Genomic DNA, 25,851 nt, shown 5'->3' on the forward strand with positions numbered 1-25,851 from the left:
ACGGACACTGACAAGATGCACCTGAAATAATAATATGTTTATATTAATATTTACTTCAGCTGTTTCAGTGGCATAATTTAATTCAATAGTTTTCAACAATGCGAAGTTGGTGTGAAGTTAATTATAATTAAGAATTAACTCATCCACTTGCTTATGTTCACCTTGTAGTAAATTTTGCTGTATGTGGACTAAAGAAGTGTTAGGAGAAAAGAGTGAGTAGATGTGGAAATAAGTACAAAAACCTAACTGTAGTTCAGTAAGTTTGAAAAGAGTTCAATTAATATATTAATTTGTCCTGTTAAATAAAGCATTAAATAGGGTGGTATTATTCTACAGATAGAACATTAAGACTAAGATAAAATCACTAAGTTGTTGCAGTTACAAATATTGCTGTCTTTTCTGTTCTCCAGAGTTTCTTAACCTATTCTTGAATTATTTCCAAAATTCTTTTTTGAAATATTATAAAATTGCAAAGATTAAGGAAACAGGAAGCAATCGTTTAGTATTCTTAGTCATTCATGATCTAGGTAGGCTTATATTATTTTGTTGAGCACATTGATTTAATCTTGGGTATTTCCTTCCAAATACCTTAGTCCCTTCATGAAAAAGCAGAGGTAGAAAGAAAATCTTTCCTCAATGTTGCCTGCTTTGTATGTATTTTATGGATAAGGAGGAGAGTTCAAGTTGATTGTTTTTTATGATCACTAAAATAACAAAAACTGTAAGAGATAAGAAAACTCAAAACATTTTTCCTGTGATTATGATTACTTATAGAGCATTTTGTTTCTGAAGGGATTTGATTATAAAACTATTTCCATTACTTTTTTGGAGGATTTTTATGTTTACATATTAAACTTTGTAAATGTCAACAAAGAAATAAATATTTCTAATCACAAGCATGGAAAAACAAAAACAGGTCTTTCCCACACGCTCCCCAATTGGCGTGGAAAATTACTTCTATATTTTATGTTTCCTTTTTGCACTTGTCTTCCACAAGTGTCCTCTAGTTGTTTCCACTGCAAAGGCATACTTATTTTTTTCTGTAAAATACAGAAAAAAATACAGGAAAAATTTCGTGGGGAAAATACAGGATTTGCATTTGGGGCTAGTCCTGTACACAGGCTTTTGGTAGAGCAAGCTTTTTAGTGCATCTGATTTATTTACTTTAAGTTGTATATTTGCCATTTCTAATTCAGGTTTTACCACTGTTATCAAAATAGAGAACACTATAAAGTTAGATAACAATGACTATAGGTAGTGATGTAGTCTAGTCCTACAAAATTATCTTCAGGTATTAAAGGTGAGATATATGTCCTTTATTTCTGGTACTACCTCTGGATCCTATTGGTGGTCATGGCAACTGTGCAGAAACAGTGTGTTTTTTACTGTGACAAATTTTTAGACTATCTGAGGCTTTGGGCTGTTAAAAAATATATATATATATACCCCTCCCCCCCCATCATTTCTGGATTCACTAGTGGTGTCACTCTGTGTCCCAAACAGGAAATTTGGCAGCAATGATACTAGTGCATTAAGAGCTGGTTCAGACTGATTCCATTTCTTATTTATCCAGAGACTGGATACGTGGTCCTTAATTCACTAAAAACATCTTCGTTATACCCAGTTGTGAGAGAAACATGAGGAATCAGTTAATGAGAACCAAAAAAATAAGAAACAGGAAAGCAAAGAGAATAATTCTTTTCTAGGAGTGAAAAGAAACTCCAAGTGTGAGTTCTCTCTGCTTCAATTAAACTGTTTTGATTTTTCACAGAACAAGTACACTTTATATTGTTTTTTTGAATTAAGTAACGTTTAGAAAAGAAACACTGAGAGATATATGGATACAATGTTAGTTTCTTTGCATAACAAAGAATGTTTGGAGGAGTATTAAAGAGCTGGTTGAAATGTGCTGAGACAGGTTATGTTCCTGGTGAGAAGCGTTTCTGATCTCACATCTTTGTTGTGCAAACTGTAGTTATGAATTCCTAGGAGAGATTTTCCTCTCTGTTTCACTCCTCTTGGATTGCAGGGCTGTTGTATTTCCAGCAGTGAAAAGGAGTATTTGTGGCAGCAGGTATTTGAACACCAGGAAGTTCTATGTGGTGATGAAGGGGAAGACGAGACTGCAGACCTACTGGAAGTGATGGGAGGGTTGAGCAGTGCGTTACTATATGTGAATTCCCGTTAGTAAATCCAAGTCCCAACTAGAGGTGCCTGGATGTTGACAGAGACAGAAGTTTGTCTGTGGGGGTGAAGCAGGAAGTTGATCCCATGAGCTAGCCAGAAACCTTCTTTAACTATGCAGCCCAGAGCTGTCAGGCCTTTGCAACCTAGAGGTCACATCCTCCCAGGCTCTTCTATCCCTGAGATTCTTCCATCCCGGGGCCTGCTTTTTGATTCCAAGTTGTCTCATCTATTCTCATAGTTTTAAGTCTCATACTTCAGACTCATGATGCTGCTGATCACTAAGACATATTGTTATATTCCTATTAGCTATAGAGGTTACTTGAACCTGCCTGCTCAGAAGTTGAAAAGAGCTTGGCAGAAGTTCCTGCTTTGATTGAATTCCTGCAGAGATTTTAGAAAACATGACCAAGCTGCACCTGTACCTGTCCCATGGGAATGCTGAAACAGAAAAATATGTCGAGAGTTAAAATAAATTGATGTACAGTAGTCTAAGGGTCCCTGCCACAGGCTTTCCCCTGCAAAAGCACTCTGCAAAACAGGCTTGACAGCAAACACTGACCTGTCTGCATCTTGGTTTCTGGCATGACAGAAAATTGCAAGTACCAGGAAAAGCTTACCTGTTACAGCTGCTGAGTGTGTCTCATGCATAGCAGCTATGTTGGGTGGGAATTCCTGTGATTTAAACCCATTTGTACTGTTGGCAAGGATCAGATTGTCCAGTGGACTGAAATAACAGAAGCTGTAAGGAGATGGACAATAGAAGCAGGAGAGGAGAGGAAGTAAGCTTGAAACATCTTTGGGGCGCAGTCTGGCACACAAGTTGGGCTTGGAGAAGTGGTGATCACCACAGTAGCTCATCATATGGTCTAACTAACTTCAGAATTCAGCAAAACTCAGGAGTTCAAAATTTAATTTTAATCAAATCATTTCATGATTTATTGGACCTGAAATCCAAACTCCTGTTTATGTTGATAAGAAGGTGATTGTGTGTGAACACTCTGAGTTATTATCAATAACTGCTAACAGCATATTAATGTTTGGAAAAGGTTGGATGCTTGTAGCTATTTTTTTTTTTTTTTGCACTATCAAGTTCATAACTAACTGCTCTTCTTCAAAAGAACATTTCTTCTGATCCTAAGAATCAAATGTGAATGACAACTGTTATATACTGAAAGCTTTAGAATAAGAATTTACACAAATTGGTGTTCTCTTTCTTGCTTCTTCCTTTCTAGGCAAATTGAGTTATTTTTGAAGGGAGTAGCATCCTATTCCTACAGAATAGCTTTATAGGCCCCAGTAAATAGGGGTTTTGAGATCACTGAGAGCTGGAAAGTTGCATTCCTTCAATCCCGAAAGCTTATTTTGGTTCACTCAGTCTTTGAACACACCCGTGGATGTCAAATCATTTGCTCAAACTGTCAGTCTGGGTATTGGGTCGTTGAGCAACCAGTCACCTAAGGACAGTCTGTAATATAATGGTCAAACGTTATTGGCTGCATATATAACTACGCAAAATTAACCGGTGTTGTGTAATCCCTATGAACAAGATCTTACATGAAGTCTGTTCTCTCAATATCCTGGGTGTCCTGATACTTGGAAATGATGTATTTCAGAAGTAGAGTCAGCTTTTCTTTGTTCTGAGCATTCACAAGTTGTCTGTTCTGTCACATCAATAATTTTTCCAGTTCTTTGTTTGTAGTGCTTGTGCTTACCTCAGTGATTGTTTTACTTCTCCCAGGTATTGTGTTATTCTTTTTGTCTCCTTGCGTCTTGTTTAAGAAGTCATAAATCACTGCAGCAGCTCCTTGTCTCCTTGTTTTCCTTCATTTTGGGTTCAGTCCAGGTTACTTGTACTAATTGCCAGCTGCTTGCCTACAGTATGCCAGATGGCAAAATCAGATTTTGCTTTGGACTAAATTATCCATAATTAATTGTCTCTTAGTGCCAGGTGTTCACAGAAACTGTCACCTAACTTCTTGAATTCCCATATTCATATAAAACTAATTGTTTTGGTTTTGTTATTTTTTTTCTTTAGACAGTCATGAAATATATAATGTATGTAATTATATACTAAGATACTTTATAGAAAATTAAACATCCAAATAAAAAGATAAAAATAAGGATTAGAAATACTGTAAAATAAACATCAAAACTTTTCTTTTTATTTCTTTATTTGGCATTTGGATTAAATGTATCTCAAGATCTTGGATTTATAATTTTGCTGCATGTTTTCCTATTTCAAAATGCTAAAATAGTTAAGAATTCTAATAAGCAGTCTAGATTAGAGACTCTGTATTAGTAATTTTAAAGGCATTTTTCTATTTCCATGTTGTCCTGGCTGGAATAAGAAATGCTTTTAATAAAACAGTAAATCAGTCTCAGCCAAATTTTTATATTCTGTAAGGATTTGGATTGACTTTGGACAAAGTTTGGACTCTTTGTAAGAGTTGGGACATGGCTATTTTGAAAGTCATGACTCCACTAAGACAGACATTTAAGGGTGTATGTGCGTTTAACCTTTTAAGTAATCGTATTGAAACCAAAGCTCCCTGGTGTTCATCTCGATTAGTTAATGCATGTTAAATGACACGTTGCCCAGCATACATCCGCTAATATGTGGGACTGGGATGATTTAATAATCACCAGCTCTCCTAATGTCAAAAGGCAAGTGGTATTTCTTTCAATTCCTTGACTGTCATTGGCTTGTCTCTTGTGATATCATCATTGCCACATGTTTGGTCATTTAAGACTGTTTTACCTTCTAATTTTACCTTCTAATATTAAGCTGTAAGAAAAGAATTTCTAAATTACTTTATAAATCATAAAAAGCCAAAACAAAAAACAATCTTAAATCTTTTATCCTTTACAAAACATGGTAGAATTCAGCTCTTAGGGACACAATGATGCAGATGAAGAAGTCCAAGTATGAATTTTCTTAACACTGTAGCTATTAACAGGCTGACCAACACCTTTGCATAAATTATGCACTTAGCATTTGCCACAGCCTTTCTTATTATTTTATTTAATGCCCTAACAAGGTGCATACTTAATATGTAGGCTATTTGGTAAAGGATGTGTTTCTTCTGAGAGAAAAACTGTGAGGCTTTCATTTGAACATAAATAAATATCATCAGGTCTTTCCCAGAGCATTGTTTTACTGCTGGGAATGGTTTTAAGGGAAGCTGAAGCTGGCTTAGCTCCTTCCAGCATTTGAGACGGGATTCACCTCATCTAATTTTGCATACTTTATTGTTGAAAAGTATATGCTAATAATGTAAATCTCTGTGTTACATGACTAAATTTAAAAGGGATGTCAGGATCTAGCTTTTCTTTCTGTAACGGACAGTGTGATATGTTTGTCAGACCCAAAGAATTTTGGGGGTAATAAGAATATAGTAATAGATTGTGCCAATTATGTGCTTTAAATTGTAAATGATATCTGTATGATATCAAATGTATATGGTAAGTATTCCGATACAAAGTTGTTGTTATGATAAGAAGATTGTATTTGTGCACATGCATGTTTGCATGCATACTGTATTCACTGTGTGCGTCTTGAGCTGCACATGGCTCACTCTGTAATCAGATTATTAGCACAATCTTATTAAAGTTCTATATACTTTGAGGGTATTCCTTAAACCCCATTTCCCTTAGTATGCAGAAAATATGGCAGATAGCAGTAATGAACATTAGTCTAAGGGAATAGTACAGTTCAGTCCCTGCCTCTCTACCCCGACTTCTGCAGCTTTGGAATTGGAGAGACTTTGCTTGAGCCTATGGGGGGAAAAAAATACCCCAAACACAGACGCTCTTAAAATTCATGCTCTTTTCTCCCTTGTCCTCTAATTGTTCAGCTCACTTTTACCAAATAATTGTTTGGACAGGTGGGAAGGTTCTGTTGCTAAAATATGTAAAATAATATGCGGTAAAGTATCACATGTCTTCTAGATTATCATAATTTCTTAACATATGCAGCTTTGATGTTGTATAAACACCACTTACAGCTTACTAATATATTCTTACAGAAGCAAAATAGCAGTTTTAGCATTTTTATGGATATACTGTGGTTAAAATATCAACAGACTTCCTATGCATGTGAAAAAGTTTCTTCATTCTTTTCTCTCATATGGTCATTATTGCTACATCTTTATTAGTAAATTAAATCCAGGCATATCTCATTTGGAGGCCAGCTGGCAGAAAATATTCTAGGTCCATGCTTTTAAACTGTCTTGCCCTCCAAAACACTGTGGTTGCATACAGACCACTTACCGTGACCGGTCCCTGGATTGCGCAAGCTCCAGAACCGTACCCAGGAATTGTTTGGGAGAGTACTATTTGACTTGGGCAAAACTGTGCCAGGAACTTTTTCAACAGTTTATATGCAGTGAAGTTCCATTGCCCAGGAAAGTTCTAGTACTGTTTGATTTACAAGCATGGATGTAGCCATTACAACTAGTATGTATCAGTTTCCAACTATAAAATTCAATTCAATTCAGTTCAATTTGACTCAGTGTTTATATCACAAACATGCACTTTTTGAATACTGTTGCCACCTCTACAGAATCCTACAATAACTTCAGGTTTTGAGAAAATAATTGTTTCATATATTCAGTTTGCTATCTTCAACATGAATCAGATTGACTATTTTGACAGGCACATCCGGAAAAAAATATGGCATCTAAAAATTTTTTTGTGTTCTTTTACTTTTTTAGTAAGCGTGAATGATTTTAATCTATCCATGATACTTTGTAGTTTATTAGTAAATATATAAAAGATATTTTGTTTACATCATAATCGCAGTAACTGAGAGTTGTATTGCAGTCTGAGTCTTGACCAAGAAGCAAGATCAGACATCTGGGTTTTGGTGGTAATGGTTTTAGAAGACTTGAACCTTAGCAAAGTGATTATTAAGCAATATTATAACTAATACCAGTTAGTATGCAGTGAAGGATAGATATTCATCAGCTTGCAGGGAATATATCATTTTCGTAAAATATTTGAATTGTAGGCCAGTTGTTCTGGCAGATCTGTAATGGCAAATAACTGCAACTTTAAAAATATTAATCTTTCCGGTTTAAGTGCTGCAGGATTCTATCAAAGCATTGACAACCACTTTAAACATCTGAAAGTGTAATCGACTCATGTAGTTCATGAACTTTTTAGACGTGCAGAAACAGGGATCTCTGGGCTGAAGAGTTTATTCTGTAAGCAGGTAACATACAGTTAATTGAGAGGTTAACTGAGGGCTATGGACAACAGTCCTTTTCTTTTTATGTCTTTTTCTAGTCTAGCTGTTTCTTACTTATGTTTTTGAAACTATTTTTAATTAGGGATTTTTTTCTCCCATTATATGTGTTATTATACATAACTAGTGTGTTTTTATGTCTCCTTTATACTAAAAATATTTTAAAGCAATCTGGATTTTACTACATTACTCAGACCTACCCCAGTGGAGAATTCTTGGCTTCTCTGATCCTTACCTTCCTTTGTCTTTTGCATTTAAATGACTTACTTTTAGCACCTATGGCACTGTATTTTAATTTGAATTTTTTTCTTTCATCTGAGGCAGAAACCTCTGTCTTACTGTTCTCTGTTACAGTGAGCTTCAGAGCATGAATTTTCTATCACAAGCTGTTGGAAGCTTTCAGTAAGTTCGATTTTGAGTGAACAGAATTCATTAGTTCTTGCATGCTGAGGCTGCCTGCCTTTTTGTTTCTTCAGAAAGCATGTTTATATCTGTTGGTGCATTCCAAACTAATGTGCTCCTGTTTCACTCTGGTTCATGTTCTTGTTTTCTAAGAACCCACTTCCAACTTCCACGTCACATGATTTCCTCCAAATATCTATAGCTGATGTGTGCATTGTTTCCAGTGGCCAAGCAACCACTACCTCCTTTTTCTCCCCTCTTGGTCCTTCACAAAAAAGCTGTATTCTTTTATAGTGATATTTATTAACAACCCCGCTGATTCCTTGCTATTTCAGTTCGTAATACGCTGAGTCTGTACTGACTGTATATGATTTGGTATGGCAGAGGTTCTGTTGTGTTTGCTTAGACACTTGGTCTGGAGTCTGTAACATAGTGGCAGATAGACATACTCAAAATTCTAGGTGATGACTAAAGGGACAAGAACATAGATAATTATCCTGGTGAGGGCCTACTAAAGACCACTAACTCAGTAAGATTAATAAAAGAAGGCAACTAGTAGAATCATCTGCCATCACTGGTGGTAGTGAAGGATTTTGACTACTCAGGTATCTTTTGATGAAATTAATACAGCAAAATAAAACCATCAGATTCCAAATTAGTGGACTTCAGCAGCTCAGAGAATCAATTCATAATATTTCACAGGAGGCAAGTCTAAGAGAAAAACCCTCAAGGAAAATAGGTATCACCTGAAATACAGTGTACTAATACAAGTACAAAGCCCTCCAATGCAAAGGACATATAGTGTAGAAAACGACAGCCCAAATAAATTGTAAGTTCTTTCTTGTCCTCAAATATAAGAAATAATCACATAGAAAGGAGAAACTAGGTCAAATGACAAAAGATGAATAGAAGAGTATAAAACAGGGAAAAACAAATCCAAAACACTTGGGCCAATCAAAATATAAGAAACCACCAATTAGACAAAAGTTAGTGGCTATGTCGATACCAGTATATAAAATTAGCCAGGGACAATTCTGAAGCCCTGAGGACATGTGGCACAACACATCCCATATTCATGTAGCTAAACTCTTTCCTCCAAAGCAGTGTTGCTTTGTTCATACTGCTTGTAGGGAGCAGTAGCTGGCCCATGGTACTTCCCAAACACTGTGTGCTCCCTGGAAGAGTGCTCATTGTCACAAGCTAAGACTGGACCAGGAGTATGCTAACTATTAAACAGTATGAACAGATACATACTAGTGCTTCAACTTGTGCCTTGACCTTATTTTGTTTACTGGAGTAGATGTAGCTGGAGTCCTTTGCTCTTATTTTACTGCTTCCTTTCCTGAGGGAGATCCTCACAGGTCCTGCCTATCCTTTCCCTCAAGAGACCCTTGTTATACATCACGTTTGTCTTCCTCAGATTAGTCCCTCTTTAAAGCCTTTGAATAGGAATGAATTTTTCTCGACTGTTTAACAGTTTAGGTGTTTGATTTTTCTCATAGATCAAGATTATTAGCTTTCCTATGCACAATACACAGAATGACATGCAACTAACAGGAGGCAATTTGGAAAACACAAAATATCTATCTGGCACGGTGACAGCAAGAGAAAAATCAAGAGAATTTTACTTCTCTAAACAGTGGAAAGGCTGAAGTGTTTAATTAGCTTTCATTAAAGAGGTCAGTCTCAATCAGCTAGTGAATGCAGTTAATACAGCTAATGGAATCTGTTTAATTTTACGTGAGAGAAACAGAACACCATATTATCAAACTACTTACCTGCAAGCATCAAGAGGGAAACAAGGAGATGAGTAACGTAACAGATTTGTCATGAACAAATGATGTCAAACGCATCTACTTTCTTTCTCTGACAAGATAGCGGGCTGTATGCATACAGAAATAGTAGATACCTTGACTTTACTAAAGATTTTCATGCTGTACGCAGGCACTTCTCATAAGCTAATAGGGAAATATGGTCAAGATGAATTGATGATAGAGTGGAAAAAAAAACAAGTTGGAAAATGACAAGCATAGGTAGTTATCAATGGTTCCACACTGGAAGCACCTATCAAGTAGAGCTCTATATAGATCTGTCTTGTATCCAGTAGTATTCAGGATTTTTGTTAACATCCTTAAGTGTCTACATACTAAATAAGCAAATGAAAAAAAAATTGGTGTATTGGAGCTGCAATGACAGATAAGTCAACATAGTCTTTAAAAACTGAAACTATACTGTGAAAAAATAGATTGCAATACAACAAGAAAAGATGCAAAATTGTGAATTCAGATAGGAATAAATAACCACATAGCAATAGGGTGGGGAGCAACTAGCTAAATACTAATACTGCAAAGAAACAGAATCAGAGATTATAGGAGATCACAGACTGAACAAGAGTTAGGCCTGTTGAATGTTGCTCAGTGTTTCACTTCAAATATCTGAATATGAAATTTATTTACACATTGAAAGTACACTTTGTTTTTGAAAGGAAGGCTTTTTGTTTTGCCATATGTTTCAGTTATTCTTTGCAGACAAACATATTTTATCTGAGTTAAACATATAGCTACTTCCTGGTTGATAGCTTTTCCTAGCAAAACTATCATTCTGATGTGAAAAAGGCAAGTATTATGTTGGATATAAAGAGCAAAGTTTGCAAGGTGTGCAGGTTTCTTCTATTCACCAGCAATGGTAAAGACTAACTGGGAGTACTTCATTCATTTTGGGGGTATTTCACTTCAAGAAAGAGGTAGAATAATTTCAAAGAGTCTAGGAGAAAGCAACAAGTTCTATCAGAGATCTAGAGAAATTTATGAGGATGGAAGGGCTTGAAATGTTTGATCTCGAGGAAAGAAGATGAGGACTTTATTAAGTAGTAGCCAAACATGAAACTGGAAATGTTGTTTAAAAGCCAGAGCTTGTAGTAGAAAGAGGTCCTAGAAGAACTGTATCTTTAGAAAGTAACTGAAGGAGAAAATGATACAAAGTACAGTGAATAGGAGAGTCTTAAAAAGCAATCTGATAAAAAGAAATAGAGAATTGAGTATGAGAACAGAGGCAAAAAAAATTATTGCAGAAGAAGGAGATATCAGGGCACCATAAGCATTGGCTGGTCTGGCTTGATGTTTGGTAGCGATTGCGCGCTGACATACCTGCCCACGCAATATTCACACAGTCCAGTCCCTCCAGTTGTTGGCCCCCCGAGACTCATGGGCTTCTGTGAACCATGAGTCCCCTTCTCCAGGGGCTGGCAGTTAGACCTCTACACACTCTTGTCTCTCTAGTAGCTGGCACCACAGATGCACAAGCGCATGACTCGTGGTCCCCACTCAGGTGCCTGGCACTCAGTTCTCCATATATACACATAGAGTTCCTTCACACAGGAAAATAGTTAGAAATGGAGTTTAATCAGAAGACAGGACAGACTGTGCTGGCCAGGGGCAGGGCAGGGCCAGACAAGTGTTCTGACCAGCAACCCATCTGCAGGTAGGCAGTCCCTTTTATCCCCTTCTGCCTTTATTTTCCCATGCTGCTTCCTCCCCAAGTCAGCTTGACCCCTCCATTATCCTGCCTTTAGTTCTTCCTCTAAACATCCCATAGTAAGCTGTGCACAACCCCACAGTGCTCTTCCCCTGCATCCCATGATGAGTCCCATACCCTCTAGGCAGTAAGCCCCCTCAGTCTGTAAGGTGATCCTGAGAGCATCTCCCATTGATTCATCTTGAGGGGTTTCACACCTGGACAACAGGCTGATTGCCCAGCTATGATACCCTTGGGAAGAGCTCTGTCAGGGTGCTCTGTTTTCTCTGATTAGGTTACTGGGATTTCCCCACCTGCCGTTGTTCCTCTGTGTGCCTTCCTGTTGGTGAAGATGAGCCTTTTGTCAGCCTAACACCAACTAAACTCCTACCATTTGCCAAAGTCTATTTGTTCAAGCTAATACACTTAATTTTTTTGGTATTTTGGGTTATGGTGGATTATAGGATGTTCTGCATAGTAGCATCCTCTACTCCTGTTGGAGGTGGGCCATTGTGCAGGAAGTAACACAGGAACCAGAAGGAAAATAGGAGCGTAAACAGAAAGGACTGTAATTATGCTACTTCATGAAGGAGAAGAGGTGTACTTCAGGTCCCTGTTTCTTTGGTCATTTCTGGTTTTTATCCACACTGCCTTATGTGGAGTGTATAAGCAGACTTGGAACTTCAGGACTTCTTACTTCCCAGCTGATTGGCAATATGCAACAGAATCAGGTTTCCTTCTGCCTGTTCTTGTTTTGGAGAGGAGTAGAGTGCTGCTATTCAAGTAGCCCTACAGTCTGATACTGATGGCATATCCTTTTTTGAGATATGTGGAATATGTTTTCCCTTAGGCCAAGGATTACTTCAAAATCAGTTCTTCCCTTTTGTAGGCAAGTGCTTTAACCATTAGGTTAGCATGCAAAATATGACAACCTACAGAAATCTTTGCTAGCAATTTTAGGCACCCATTGTGTCCACATGTTAGCACAAGTTAGGTAGGATTTTCTGGAATGCATTTCCAAATTTAAATCCATCCATGCATTCTAGATGTTTAGGCTATAATCTTAAAGCGGACCATTTATTTTAATGGTGATTATAGCAAAGAACTAAACTGTAGACTTGTTACAGGACTTATATGTGAATGGTACACATTTGCATAGCTGCAGAAGAAGACCAGGAAATAAACTGTGGTTCTCCTTTATTGTGCAGTAAAAATTCCTGTAAACACTGTGAAATGCTATGACTTGAAGCAGAAAATTAAGGAAATCCACATTACAATAAAGTGCTGATTTCTACAGCAAAGAGTGCTATAGTCTGCAGGAATGAGAGAAGAGTTCCACTCGCAATGTTTTGAACGCTGTAGTTCCCATATATTGTGTATAAAAGGGCAAAGATACCTTGTGTCTTTATTTTTGCACTGTTATTTTCTAGTATTTCTTTGGATTTCAGTACTTTACCCTTTTTGTGTTCCAAAATCTTTTTTTTTCTCTTTGTGTACTCAGTGTTCAGACTGGTTCACTCAAAATTTAAAAAAGGATATTATTTTTTTACTGATAGCTGTATTGGTGTGCAGAAATTGTAAACTACTACTCAATACTGATCTGAGCAAGAAGGTGAGCAATGGATCACTGTTAATAATGAACATAGCTTATTATTAAGTATGCAGAGATTATGCACTGAATATATAAAGTAGAAAAGTATACAAGGATTGCTTAATAAAATAGAACTCCATCATTAGGAATCTGGCAAAGGCATAGGCAATACCAGCAGTGTGCCACTAATATACATCAGCGTGCACTCACTGAAATTAATCGCAACGTGGCACGCTAGCCCACAGTTCTGCAAAAGCCAAAAGGGCATCTCAGACCCCACATAACACACTGTCAAAGTGTGGCAAGGAAGTTTAACAGCCAAGTGCTACCACTATTTGAATCAGGGCTCCCACCAGTTTTTCTCCCTGCAGAGAGCTGAAGGCCCAGAAAGGCTATTATTTTGTTTCTCCACTTAAACAGAAGCAATCTTTCCTAACTGCAGCTGAAGAAAGTTGGCAATTTCTTAAAGGAGCAATATGAAGGGCACCAATGCAAATTATTCCCTAGCAAGAGAAAGAGAGAAGATGCAGTAATAGACCAACTTGGCTAAATCATGAGTTCTTCAATGACCTGAAGATAGAGAGGCACATAAAGGGTTGAAACTACATCAGATTACTAGGGCTGAATAGAAAATGAATAGCATACACATGTAGAAATCAAGTCAGACTTATCAAGGTGTAGAATGATGTACAACAAGCCTTTATTTTCTCAGTTTCATTTTCTAAAAAGATAATGCTATTTCACTAAGCTATTTCTATTAACATGTATATTATTTGCTAAAAGTTTTTCTTTTCCTGAAAAGTGCATGGCAAAATTAATTATAAAAATAATTGTCACCTAGTATAATTCAAAGAAAGTCAAACTGTGAGAGTAATACCCTGAGGGAGAAAATAATTCCCCTTGGATTTTTTTTTTGAAGTATCCACCAACTAATATGAAACAATGTGTTTCAAAAATAAGTGTTTTTATCCTAATAAATATTAAGCAGTATTAAACAGAATCCAAGTAGAACAAAGGTAATGACTGACTGAAAAACAGAATATTAAATGCTCATTTTAGACATCCTGTGCAGAAAATTTAAAAAAGATAAGCAGAATTTATGGGAGAAAATTTAACTTTCATCAAAATTTCCAGTAGAAACTCTGCTAGAAATAAAGTAGTTTAAAAAGCATATAGAGAAGACAGAAGAACTAGGGAAAAATATGTATTTTTGTAAATATCTAGAACAATGTGCCTTCTATGACTTTGTGTCACAGATTCTGCAGTCTAATATATTAGCAGCAAAATCAACTAATAATAATGAAAATTTCCAAAGCATTATTTCTCTGAGGTATTTAAAATACATGATTACAGAAGATAGATGCTTCTAGTCAATCTGCAAAGGATGAATGGGGACAGTTATTGTGTAGACTTCAAAAGGCACGTGGTTTCTGAGGAATGCTTTTCCTTTGCATATTATGCTTGTAAAAGCAGACAGATAAATTGATAAAGACATCTATATACTTTGTTATGCCTGGGTACACAGGTATGTAGACTACCTTTCTAAGTATTGGGTGCAAATAATTGAAGATAAACAATTACAACTGTAATTGTCTGCATCTGCTATCTTACAATCATAGTAAAGGGCAGACTCTTTCAAGGACCGCAGGAAAAAACGCGTTCAAAGTTGCTTGGAAATGCTGTAGAATCTGTATTACTAGATGTTTTTGAGAACAGATTAGGGAAATATTTGTCATAAATGACCTAGGTGCACTTGATTCTGTCTTAGGACTGAAGCATGGTCTAAAGGGACCTCAGAATATTATCTGTGCTCTGTGCTCAGTAGTGTAAAGTCAAAAGCTTTACCTCGTTCCACAGGTTGGCTTTCCTCTTTAAGAAACAGGGAACAAAATGCTTCTCCAAAAGCTTGGTACCTTTTTAGAATCCTTCCACAAGGTTGCTCAGCCTATACCTTATACCTATATATACCTTATACCTATACCTTTCAAAAGCATTTCCTGTTTCTTGTATGTATCGGCAAGAAGAGAAGGCAGCCAATTTCATAAATCAGTAGCTTTCATTTAATCATTTCCTGATGAAGTGGTGTGCTTATGTAAAGAACTGCACACCTGTTGTAAGGGATACTGAGTACAGAATGCGTTGCAAAGTCTTTCAAAAATACTGTAAGACTATGACTGGAAAACTGTGGTTTTGTAACAAAGGAGCAAACCTGTAGCAAAACTATATTCATAGATTTGTCTCCATTTAATTATTTGTGTGTATCAGCAAACTAATGATGATGAAGAGTTTTGGTAGGAAACCAGTATTTTAATTCTGCAGAACTAAAGCAATTTTTACAGAAAGTAAGTTTTTCACACAGAATCTTGCTCAACTTTATTGACAATGCATACAGTGAAAGATTACATAGAATTAAAAATGGAACATAACCATAGACATGCATCAAAGAGTGAAACCTGAGTTGCCAAACAAACTATGTATGAAAATGAAAGTACATCACTACATAATTATAAATTATTTTCTTCTGCCATTTTGACATACATAGGATGAAGACTTCTTCTTTTGTCTATGCAACAATTCTATTGAAATGGATGTCATGGTTTAACACTGTTAGCTTTACCATCCTGAAATAAGAAGATACAAAAAGTGTTTTAAAATGCATTTTTTTCAGCTAGTAACAGATTGAAGACAAAATGTAAAGTACCAAAAAGATAGAAACAAGAAACATTCTCAAGCAAAGGATCGTTACTGGGGGGGGGAAAAAAAAATCTTATTTTGTAGCAATATCCTAAAACACTGCACTTTTTCCATAAAGGTAAGACACTGTTCTGAAGTATTACCATAGAAATTCCATAATGTTTGTGTGGATGTTCTGTCAGGTATTGAGCACCTAAACTCTGCTCAGTTTTTCTGAACTGGTGTGGTACACCGCCACTTAATATCCCTGAGCAGTTGGGAATTGTTTCTGTATCTCCTCATATACATTGAGTGGAATACAGCCAGCTGGAATCTGGTCTAAAGTAGGACATTAGCTCCTGAAGCTCATCTAAATCCAGACAAGAATTGTGGCCATGTACTCTCCAGCATCCTTACAGTGTAGGTGCTTACCTTCTTCACCAGAAGTTCCCTCACCACTCAGCTGTGCACAGCCGACAGGTTTGGGAATGTTTGTCCTGCAGAGGTGAGTTTTTGTTCTGTTATAAACACCTGGTGTCTATAGCACAGATGGCATTAGTAGAACGTGTAGTGTTCTTGCCTGTATTTCCAGAACTATATTTACTTTCTGTCCATATAGTGGTGGTCTAATGCAAAATATCTTCAGCAGTGACCTGGATGATGATTCATCAGCAAATTTATGGAAGATAGTAAGTAAGGGGTGAGGTGAGGCTGATAGGACAAATGGCAAAATTTCAACCCAAAGGACTCTTCATAAGCTTAAGGAGTGGGCCAAAAGAAACCTGTTGTAGTTCAGTAAGAAGTGCAGTGCTCTGCACCTAAGATCAGATAATCTCATGCATCAGTACAGGCTGGGAACCAACAGACAGGGAAGCAGCCCTGTTGAAAAGGATGTGGGAGTTAGGGTGGATGCCAGGTTGAATATGAGCCAACTGTGCACTCTCATTGCAAAACAGACAAACTGTAGACTGTGCTATTTTAGGAGGAGTGTGGATGCATCTGTGCTACTGTGTTGCCTAGTGCAAGAGAGATCAACAAATTGGAGAGATTCCAGCAGGGAATGGTAACCTGGGAAGGTTATAGGATTGGAGCGTTTGATGTACAACAAGCAGCTGAGGGAATTGGGTTTGTTTAGCCTGGAGAAGAGAAGGACCTAATTATAGTCCTCAACTACCTAAAAAGTGGTTGTGGAGAAGATGAAGCCAGACTGTTCTCAAAGGTGTACAATGTCAGAAGGCACTAGTCAGAAGTTGCAAGAAGGGAAATTTGAATTGGACATTAGGAAAAAGTATTGAGCATACGAGTGGTTAAACCAGTCAGACTGCCCAAAGGACCTGTTGGAATCTTCATCTTTGTAATTCTGAAAGATGCCTTTCTCCATTGGTGCATGAGAAATTTAGAGACTTTTCTTCTATCATTCCCCTCCCAAGGTCAGAGTATTCATTTTAGAGAAACAGTACCTCTCATGTGTGCTTAAATTTGGCAGAGTATGTTGGTCTTAGGGGAGTATAGCAATAATTTGGTTTGAAGAAATAGCTTTTGTTGCCCTTACAGTTAATTTTCTGGGCACTACATTTTCTGTAATTTTGTGATGGTCGTTCCTTACTCTTCGCTACAATGCTTTTGTGAGAAACAGCATGAGTAAAGAAAATTAGTATTATTTTTTCTATTTGCTTCTGAGAGTGCTTCATAAATAATCTTACAAGGCTTTGTGTTTTAAGTGATTTTGCCCAGAATTTTTAAGTATTTATGGAGGTTTTTTCAAACATGTAGTTCTATTGAAAAGGCCATTTAATTTTAATTGTTACGACAGAGAGCAAAGCATGTACATTCAATAAAAATTCTTATTTTAGATTAAAGAAAACAATAAAATATAAGAAACAGCTGCTGTCCCTGCAGATAGGCGGCCTTACTGGGATTTTAAAGCTCAAGTACCAAGAAAACAGACATAATTCATGTCCAAGTTCTACTTGTTAGAGTGTTTCCAATGTACATTATATCGCTTATTTGCCATGTGTTTTATTTATTTTTTCTTTCCATGGAAGTTTTTCTGATCAGTATGTTTTGTCACATGCATGGCTTGAGCAGATTATGGGAAGTTACTGTTTTTCCAGTGTCCAGAATCTGGCTTTTTAGGTCATATAATTGTAAAGTTCTGTGTGTTAGTGCCTTCTTTTCAGTCTGTGGTTTGCAACAAATTGTCACAGCTATTTTCCTTGCTAGTTTTCAACTGTCACTGGCTATAATTCTCTCTGCAAAATTTAGCTCCTCATATTGTGATAAACAGAAAAACTCAGAATGAGAGTAGAGATACCTTGCTAATAAAATATTCTTGCAGTTCAGAACTACTACAGTAGAACAGCATGGATTAAAAAAGGTTTAGATATAGTAACTATTTGTTTCTTGATAACAAATTATCACAGACTAACTTGATCGACTCTTAGGAGGAGACGTTAGTAATCACCAAGGAGAGAGACAATTATCATCATTATTGACAAGTAATTTTTTCTTGCAATTATGCTATTCCCATCACTTACACTGTAGAAAAAAAAAATCTACCCCCCCCCCCAAAAGGATAGCTAAGTAATGATTAATTATTGGTGACTGTATCAGTATTAAACCGATCGGCTAAAATGCTTTCAGTATGCTAATGTTCTTTACTCCATTTCTTCTAACTAAAAAGCATGATTCTTATCAGAAAGTGAATCAGTTCCCCAAGATAAATCCTGAATAACAATGAAATTATTTTGGTTGTATAATTAAGCGGAACATTGGGTAGTCTTGAGAAGATGAAACTATTTCCAAATTTCCTATTTGGGTGCAGCTATTTTTTCACTAGCTTCTGGAAGATCAAATAGTTAGAATGGCAAGGACAGTTTCCCTCAAACTCATTGCCTGGAAGAGGGTTGAGAATGTCTATATGGGAGGAAAAGATGCATCATACCTCCTGTTATTGCCATTTCTTCATTTTAAACTCGGCAAAGTACTTGTTACAAGGACCATCATACTGGGTCAGATGAAAGATCCACCTAGTTCTGTATCTTGTCTCCAGCCATGGCCAATAAATGGTACTCGGCAAGCAGGATAAGCTCAAGCATATAGTTCTGTTTTATGAAGCAGCACATCAATCATTCAGGCTAAGACAGAAGGTAGCAGTTTACTTGTTAAGATAAAGAATACTCAATAAGGAATAAAATACTGCTGCTCTAATACATTTTTATGCACAGTGATTATTCAGATAGTAAACAGTAAGATACCAGTATGATTCTAAATGATCATATAACATGATTTTGAAAAGCAAAATTTTTGGAAGTGAACATAATTTTATGTTTCAAATAGATACATCTTGTAATATAATACATAATTGACTTGGGACATTCCAAATGTGAAAAGGCAAAAGATTTTCCAAGTTTGTTGGATAGCGCAGCTGTAAGGCCCAGAAATTAGAGCAGAGACCTGAGGTCATATGGAGCAAGGAACACTAATACATGCTAGCACACTTCAAAAAAGATCTTTGAGTATCCGTGTTACTGTAGTCAAGGCTGCCTCCTCACTCAGGAGGTGCTGCTCTTGGCCATCACAATGGTTGTGTGTTGTGTGCCAATCCATGGCATGGATGAGTACCAACAGAACGGCACTGCAAGTACAGTAGGCCCAAGCTGATAATTTAACAGATTTAACAGAGTCAGAAGGAATCTCATCATCATTACAGGAGTTCTACCTCCTACATAATACATACTTTCTTAATTTTACACATTTTTTTCATCTACTTCAACAAATTGTGATTGACTTACGGAGCAGATGAGACAAGCCAGAGCTCCAATGATTCCACATTTGAAGACAGAGGCAAAAAGCAAGAACTGAGAGAGGGCAATGTATAGAATATACTTTTACAGCTATTGCTAATAAAAGAATCACAGAAGTTAGAAATTAAGTGTTCTTTGTGTTTATTCTTTTAAAAAACTGTATCTGCTCCAGAATACTGGAAGGGATCATTTCTTAGAATATTTTAAGAGACTGAATAAATTTAGGAGAAATAACTAGGAGACATCCTCTGAAAGCCTGTTTTTATTACAGCTTCTTTTTCTATTCGATTTTTCAGACAACATGAGATTCTGTTGGACATACTGTGTTAATTAGATGTAGAGTTTTGTGGAAATGCATTCTGGTTTACAATTATAAGTAAGCTTTTTGTAACAGAAAAATACCAATAAAACATGACTCACTGTATGACAGCCTGACATAAGTTAGAGATCAGATAGATGAAAACAGATAAATTCTGAAAGGGTGGGCTGGTCTGTCACTACCTGTGCAGAGAGGATAAGCTATTGCTTACTTTCTGTTCATGGCATTATGGTTTATCAGTTAAATCTAATGTTGTTACACCAGTACTTGTATATCTGTATATCACATCAATCAAGCTGTTGTGATATAAAATAATTTTGTTTGCAGTTTAAGCAAAAAATAATTTCAGTCAGGATGAATTTCATCTTTATTTCATGAAAGCTCCCATGAGGAGAAAGATACTTGTAGACAGCAGGTAGAGTTTACAGTTTTTTCCCCTTCTCTGTATGGTTAAATTGGAGGGAGAGAGAACTTTTTGACACAAAAATACAAGAAGTAATGAATTAAAATACAGGTGGTGGTTTTCATGCCCACCTCTTCCACAGTGTTCCAATCCTTTTTAATAAGAAGCTTAATTAAACTATGTGCAGACTGTGAGAGAATGAGATACTAAGTGAAGGCTTCTGTGAGAACTACAGATTTGCTACAAGTCCACAATTAAAAGAGAGCAAAATTTCAAGAATTTCTTTAGGAAGTAGTCAAGTGATCAAGCATAGCTAAGTAAAGCAGGAAACTGCCACGTTGTACCAGTGATCCCATCTCAGACATGAGAATATTTTATCTGGATCAACGAATAGACTCAGCTGAATGTGCCAGCCTTTGGCAGCTGATTCTGAATTTACAGGGGTTTATAGGGCAAGTGGTACATGGCTGAGTTATATAATGTTACACTTAATATTCAGTCTGTATTTAAAAATATGTTGAAATATTTCATATATATATATAGGACATCAGGAGACAGGGATGATTCTTGAGTAACAGCTCTCAGTGACGATGAACAGTATTTCTTGTATTTATGTAAATACCAAAGATGTGCTTATCATTTCAAAATAAAAATATGGAAACAACTTCTGTAAAACCAGAATAACTGTTCAGTTCATTTGTACATATTCATATAAGTGTACTAAGATGAAAATATCTTACTGTAATAAGATCAAAATAAGATCAAAACTTGGATATGGCTTAGCATCTCTGATGAAGCTTTTGCTACATTTCAGCCAGTTTGGGGAAGGGAATTACAGAAGAAGCCGCCTAGCTTGTCTGTCATTCATAAGTCATTGCTTTCATCTCCTACAATATGCATCTAACCAAATAGATTCTGTAATCTGTATTTCTGTAGATTCTGTATTCTGTAGATTCTGTCATCTGTAATTCTGTAACACTTTTCTTTAGCTGTATTTGTGAAAGCCTTTATATTATCCTTATCTCCATGGCAGATTAATTTATATGATCCTTTAAAAAGACCCCTGCATTATGTCTGAAGTGGCGCAATGCGTAAGTGCATTATGACAGAGCAAATCTGTCTATGCACTAGATCAGTGTCGTGTGAGCCCCAATGTAGCAGACAGTTCTACATCTCCATAAGCAGATGAAGTACTTCAGCTGTTACTGTAGTACCATACTTGATAAACGTTGCTTCCAAACCACACAGACCACTAGAGGAGCAAAAGGAATTTTTGAAACTGAATTTTTGGAACTGTCTGGAATTCAGACAGCTGTATGAAAATAACTATTCTTAATTTTTCTTAGGGAAAAGGTTTGTGTCTGCCTGTTTGTGTCTCCTCTGCAGGAGTCATGCAAAATTTTCTGATGCATTTTAACTGATTCAACTTTTGTTGGTGACTCATTTTTTTGGACTATACAGAAAAGCGACTTGGAAAAATACCACTTTAACATAACATTATAATAAATTATAGCACGTCTAAGACACACATGTAATTTCAGAGGATCAAAGCAAGCCCACCATAACCATACTGAGGAACCTAGCTAGGAAGTGATCAACTGCATACAATCAAAACACAGGCACCTCAATCTCACCAGAGGCCCGCTAGCAAAACAGTCTCCTCTAGGCCAGCTTCCTCCTTCATCCTTGAGCAGTACCGTTTGCTCTGGTAATTACCGTGCCAAGGCTTGATTGTTAGCACTATAAGCTCTGCGTGTGCATTCATTCCTCACAGATGTAAAGGCTGGAAATGCGATGTGTGCTATGAACAGATGTTAAATGTGAACCAACACCAGCGCTTCAAGTCCATGATCAAATATCCATAAACAGGGAAGGGCTGTATTTGTGATGACATGGATGTATGAAGAAAGCAGGACACATGCCTTGGTGCCTGTTTCAGGGAAATAAGGCAGGGCTTCAGCTGCCAGCCGATCACGGGGCACTCTGAGATCACATGGGGGACGGTGGTGTCCATGTGGCGGCCATGATGGGCTCAGGACATCCTGGGCTCAAGGAACTGGTGGTACTGCTGAGATGTGCCTGCCACCTGACCAGAAAAGTGGTGGGACTTCTGAGGCAAATAGGTGATGTGCCAGTGAGTGGCAGCAGGGGAGGCACCTGCCATGTCTTGTCTTGTATGAAAGTGTCCTGCAGCTACTTTTTGTCTGTTTGCAAGGAACACACATGGGTGGGTTTTGGCTACTTCTTTAGAGGAAGTAACGATAAGGAAAGAAGGCAGCAGCAAAAGAGAATATTGTTCTCTCTGAAGTTCTCTGAATTCTTGTTTCTACTTTCTCTCTTCTCATCTCTTCCTCTACATATAAAAATACAGCCTTGCCCTGTTCTCTTTACTCTGCTTTTTTTTTGGGGGGGGGAGGGAGGGAGGGGGTGCAAGGACAAACAGACACAACCCCTGTACAAGCTGTTGCTCTCTGAGGAAGGCTGGAGCTTTTGTAGATAAGGGCTGTGGGAAAGGGAAAGACAGACCACAGCCTCCTCTCATGCATGCCCTTTTCAGCCTCGCTGCCTGCCACATTCTTCTTTGCCTTTTTCTCACCTGTGCAGCCCCTTCCTGAAACCTTATTGTTTCCTCTGATTGGTTCCTCCAGCTTCTTTCTTCCTGCTGGTCTTCTTCTGAACCTGTGGTTGCTGTTATAACACTGCTTTACTATTTTGGAGAGCAGTGAAATCCTGTTCTGCCTAAATGTTTGAGAAGGCTGAGATAGCTCTGATATGGAGTAACTCCCCTGAGGATGGTGAGGTTTTAGTGGTAGAAATGCCACCCTCTATTCTGGAAGTTGCTATGGTGTTTTTTTGTTTTACCCTGTTGGATATCTGTTCTCTTTCATCCTCTAATAGTTAGTATCCTTTTAGTTTACAGCTGGATTTTGTGTTCTGTTTCTACCTGGATTTTTTTGGTCCAAACTTGTTCTTCAGCTTATATAGCTCTTTGATTTTTCTAGTGCTTACTCTCTTTCATATTTATAGATATACATTATCTTTATACAGGCATGTAACCACCTATTCCATTTACCACCTCAACCTTTATCTTTTTAGACTAAACCAGCCAAGTTTTCTCAATCTCTTTTTAATAGATAGGCTTGAGACCCTTTACCTCATGTTGGTGACTTTTTTTGTTGCTTGCTCCTATTTTGAAAGAATCCTTCTTGAATGTGAGTGACCTGTGCTCTGTGTATAGTAGCTCTTACTACTGTCCTTAAAATATTCTCCCTAATCCTGTGCTCCTAGGATCATAGCTGCCTTTTCCTGGCGGTATTCCACTGGAGGCTGAGTGGGCTTGTACAGACTCACCCGACGGGCCGGCGTACTGCTGGTGGGGTAGCCACAGGCACACAGCACTCATTTAAAGCTTGGCGGGAAAAAAAAGGCCAAAATGTAGGGAAACATTTACACACACTGTACTGCCTGCTGCCACAGTTACCAAGTCTGCATCACCTCAGCTAGCTATAAACTAGATAGCACAGGTGTAAATGTCTAAAATCATACTTGCTACAGATCTCAATGACAATAGTTATTCTTAACTATTGACCCCATCCTGTCTTTTTTGCATTAGTGATTTAATTTTTGTGCTGTCTTCTTGCCTTCATCCAGATTCCAGGAGTATAAAGCCTATTTTGGTTATGCATCCCTCTTACAGAAATTAAGAGAGTAATGATTTGGACAGTACTTCTTTGATTCACCTTCATTTTGAAAATCTCTTTCCTAGGTCAGATTTTATCTTCTCTTCCCCTCCCTCCCCCTGCCCTGTGCTGATCTCCCTGTATTTAGCAGAGGCAAGCAGATGCAGACATAAAACAACCAGCCACAGCCTGCTTCATCTTTTCTTGTTGGTAAAATACATCTTAGGTTCTACCTTCTGTTGCTCTTCTTGTGTCTGAGACAATAATATCTTTTCAAACATATATTGTCAATTTACCAGGAGCAGTTTCTTTCTGCACAAAGAGTCACCGGAGGGATTTGCTTAGAGCTAGCTCAGTGTTGTGATCATGTGGTCAGCCATAGGGCACAGTTTTGTGATACAGCCGGTGGGGTCTGTACTGCCTGCTCTGTGCTCTGTTCTCCTAGCACTAGAGTTTGTGTGGCTTCAGAGTGAGCCTGTTTAGCAAGCTGAAATAGGAGAAAAAACAGAATTCACTTCTACCATTTTAGCTCCCTAAACTGTCTTACCGTGGGATCAAATGAAAGTGTAGCACGCATGATGTGCACAGCTGCAGGTGGAGGTGCAGACTGAAACTCTTCCTCAGCAGCAGCTGGCAATTGGTTTAGTCTAAACCATACTGAAAAAGAAGAAGTTTTATATTCTCTTTGTGGATAGATCAGAAGGTATGAAAATGTGTTCCTTATTTCAAAATGTTTGCCTATCTTGTCAAGAAACTGTTCATATGATTACTGATTTAAATAGTCAGCAGAATTTCCAGCTGATCACAAGAGATGCATCATTCTCACCTTGATTAGTTGAACTTGACTATAGTAACATCCACATCAAAGGGTTCTTGCTTCATTATGAAAAACTGTTCTTGCTCAATCTTCTTGCTTAAAATAATTTTCACTACAAATGCATGCATTTTTTTTTCTGTTCATGGTGGTGGTAATAAAACTTAATTTGCATAAATATAGAGAGGATAGAAATGTAAGTCAATGGAAGGATTAATAAGAATAAGTAAATATGCTTTCAGTTAAATAGAGCTGGATGACTAGTGAATAATTGAGTACGTTAGTAAAATTCAAAGCCCTGTCTCATAAGCTGAAACTCTTTTCAAATAGCAGGAAACAACTAACAAAATTACAAAAAAGACTTTTTTCATTTCTTTCAGCAGCTTCTTCATTTAAGACCAACTTCTTTCATTCTGTGTAAACAGATTTTATCTTCTGTGCTATTCTAGAATAGGAGACATGGACGGTTGATGCACAAAGGATATTGTGGATGCACTTCATGTTGAAGGGATATTTGATTTCCTTAAAAAATAAGCATCTTAGGCAATAAACATTTAAAAGCAGCCATAGCAACCTGTAGAGTATGTAGCTGATGCTTAAAAATACCTTTTTTTGCTGATGCATTCCTATGCTCCATAGTGTACCTCTCACCTTTAAAACTGTCACACTCCAAACATTGCTTGCACTGAAGAGAATCACTGTTTTGCCTGAAGCAAGGAACATGAGAGTTGCAAAACTGACTCCTCCTCTAATGGGGAGAGCATGTACAAGTACACAGAGTTGTATTTCTCATACAGCTGCCAGGCTGATTATTTGCAGTCAGAGCTCTAAACCTTACAGGCTTTTTCTCTGTTTATCTTTCTGCTTTGGGGTCTTTTGTTTCCCTCTCCCTTTCTGGATTTTTTTTTTCTTTTGAATATATGTGAAACTGTTTCAAATGCTGGATTTTCACATCCTTGTTCAGGAAGCATTCATGAATTGACATGGGTCAACATACTTTTTGTTACCAGGCAAAAGTAAGTACTACAGTTAAACCTGTTCTTACCGTATGTTTACCTGAGTATAAAGGGATCTGTGTTATTGTATAAAGGACAATGTAGACTGTAGTTTTATTAGCAGAGATTAAAAACTTACCAAAAAAAAAAAAAAAAGGTTGAATTTAATATGGTATGCTAAATACCGTATAGCTAACATTCTATAAAGAGACTGTTCTTAGTT

The 25,851-nt window shown here is 37.2% G+C and overlaps 1 protein-coding gene across 9 annotated transcripts in view; it reads left to right on the top strand.

Annotated features, from left to right (window-relative positions):
* The window catches only part of LOC135325039 (prolactin receptor-like), a 158,228-nt gene that overhangs the window by 41,690 nt on the left and 90,687 nt on the right, over nucleotides 1-25,851 (top strand). For 2 of the 9 annotated variants that reach the window (XM_064502414.1, XM_064502421.1), the window contains exon 1: nucleotides 25,456-25,649. The exons of the other annotated variants lie outside the window; for them this stretch is intronic. The gene's annotated coding sequence lies outside the window, so the exon portion shown is untranslated. Of the gene's footprint in view, nucleotides 1-25,455; nucleotides 25,650-25,851 lie in introns of those variants that run through there. 9 annotated transcript variants of the gene reach the window in all.

The sequence above is a fragment of the Dromaius novaehollandiae genome, chromosome Z, assembly GCF_036370855.1.
Source record: "Dromaius novaehollandiae isolate bDroNov1 chromosome Z, bDroNov1.hap1, whole genome shotgun sequence".
NCBI classification, from domain to species: Eukaryota; Metazoa; Chordata; class Aves; order Casuariiformes; family Dromaiidae; genus Dromaius; species Dromaius novaehollandiae.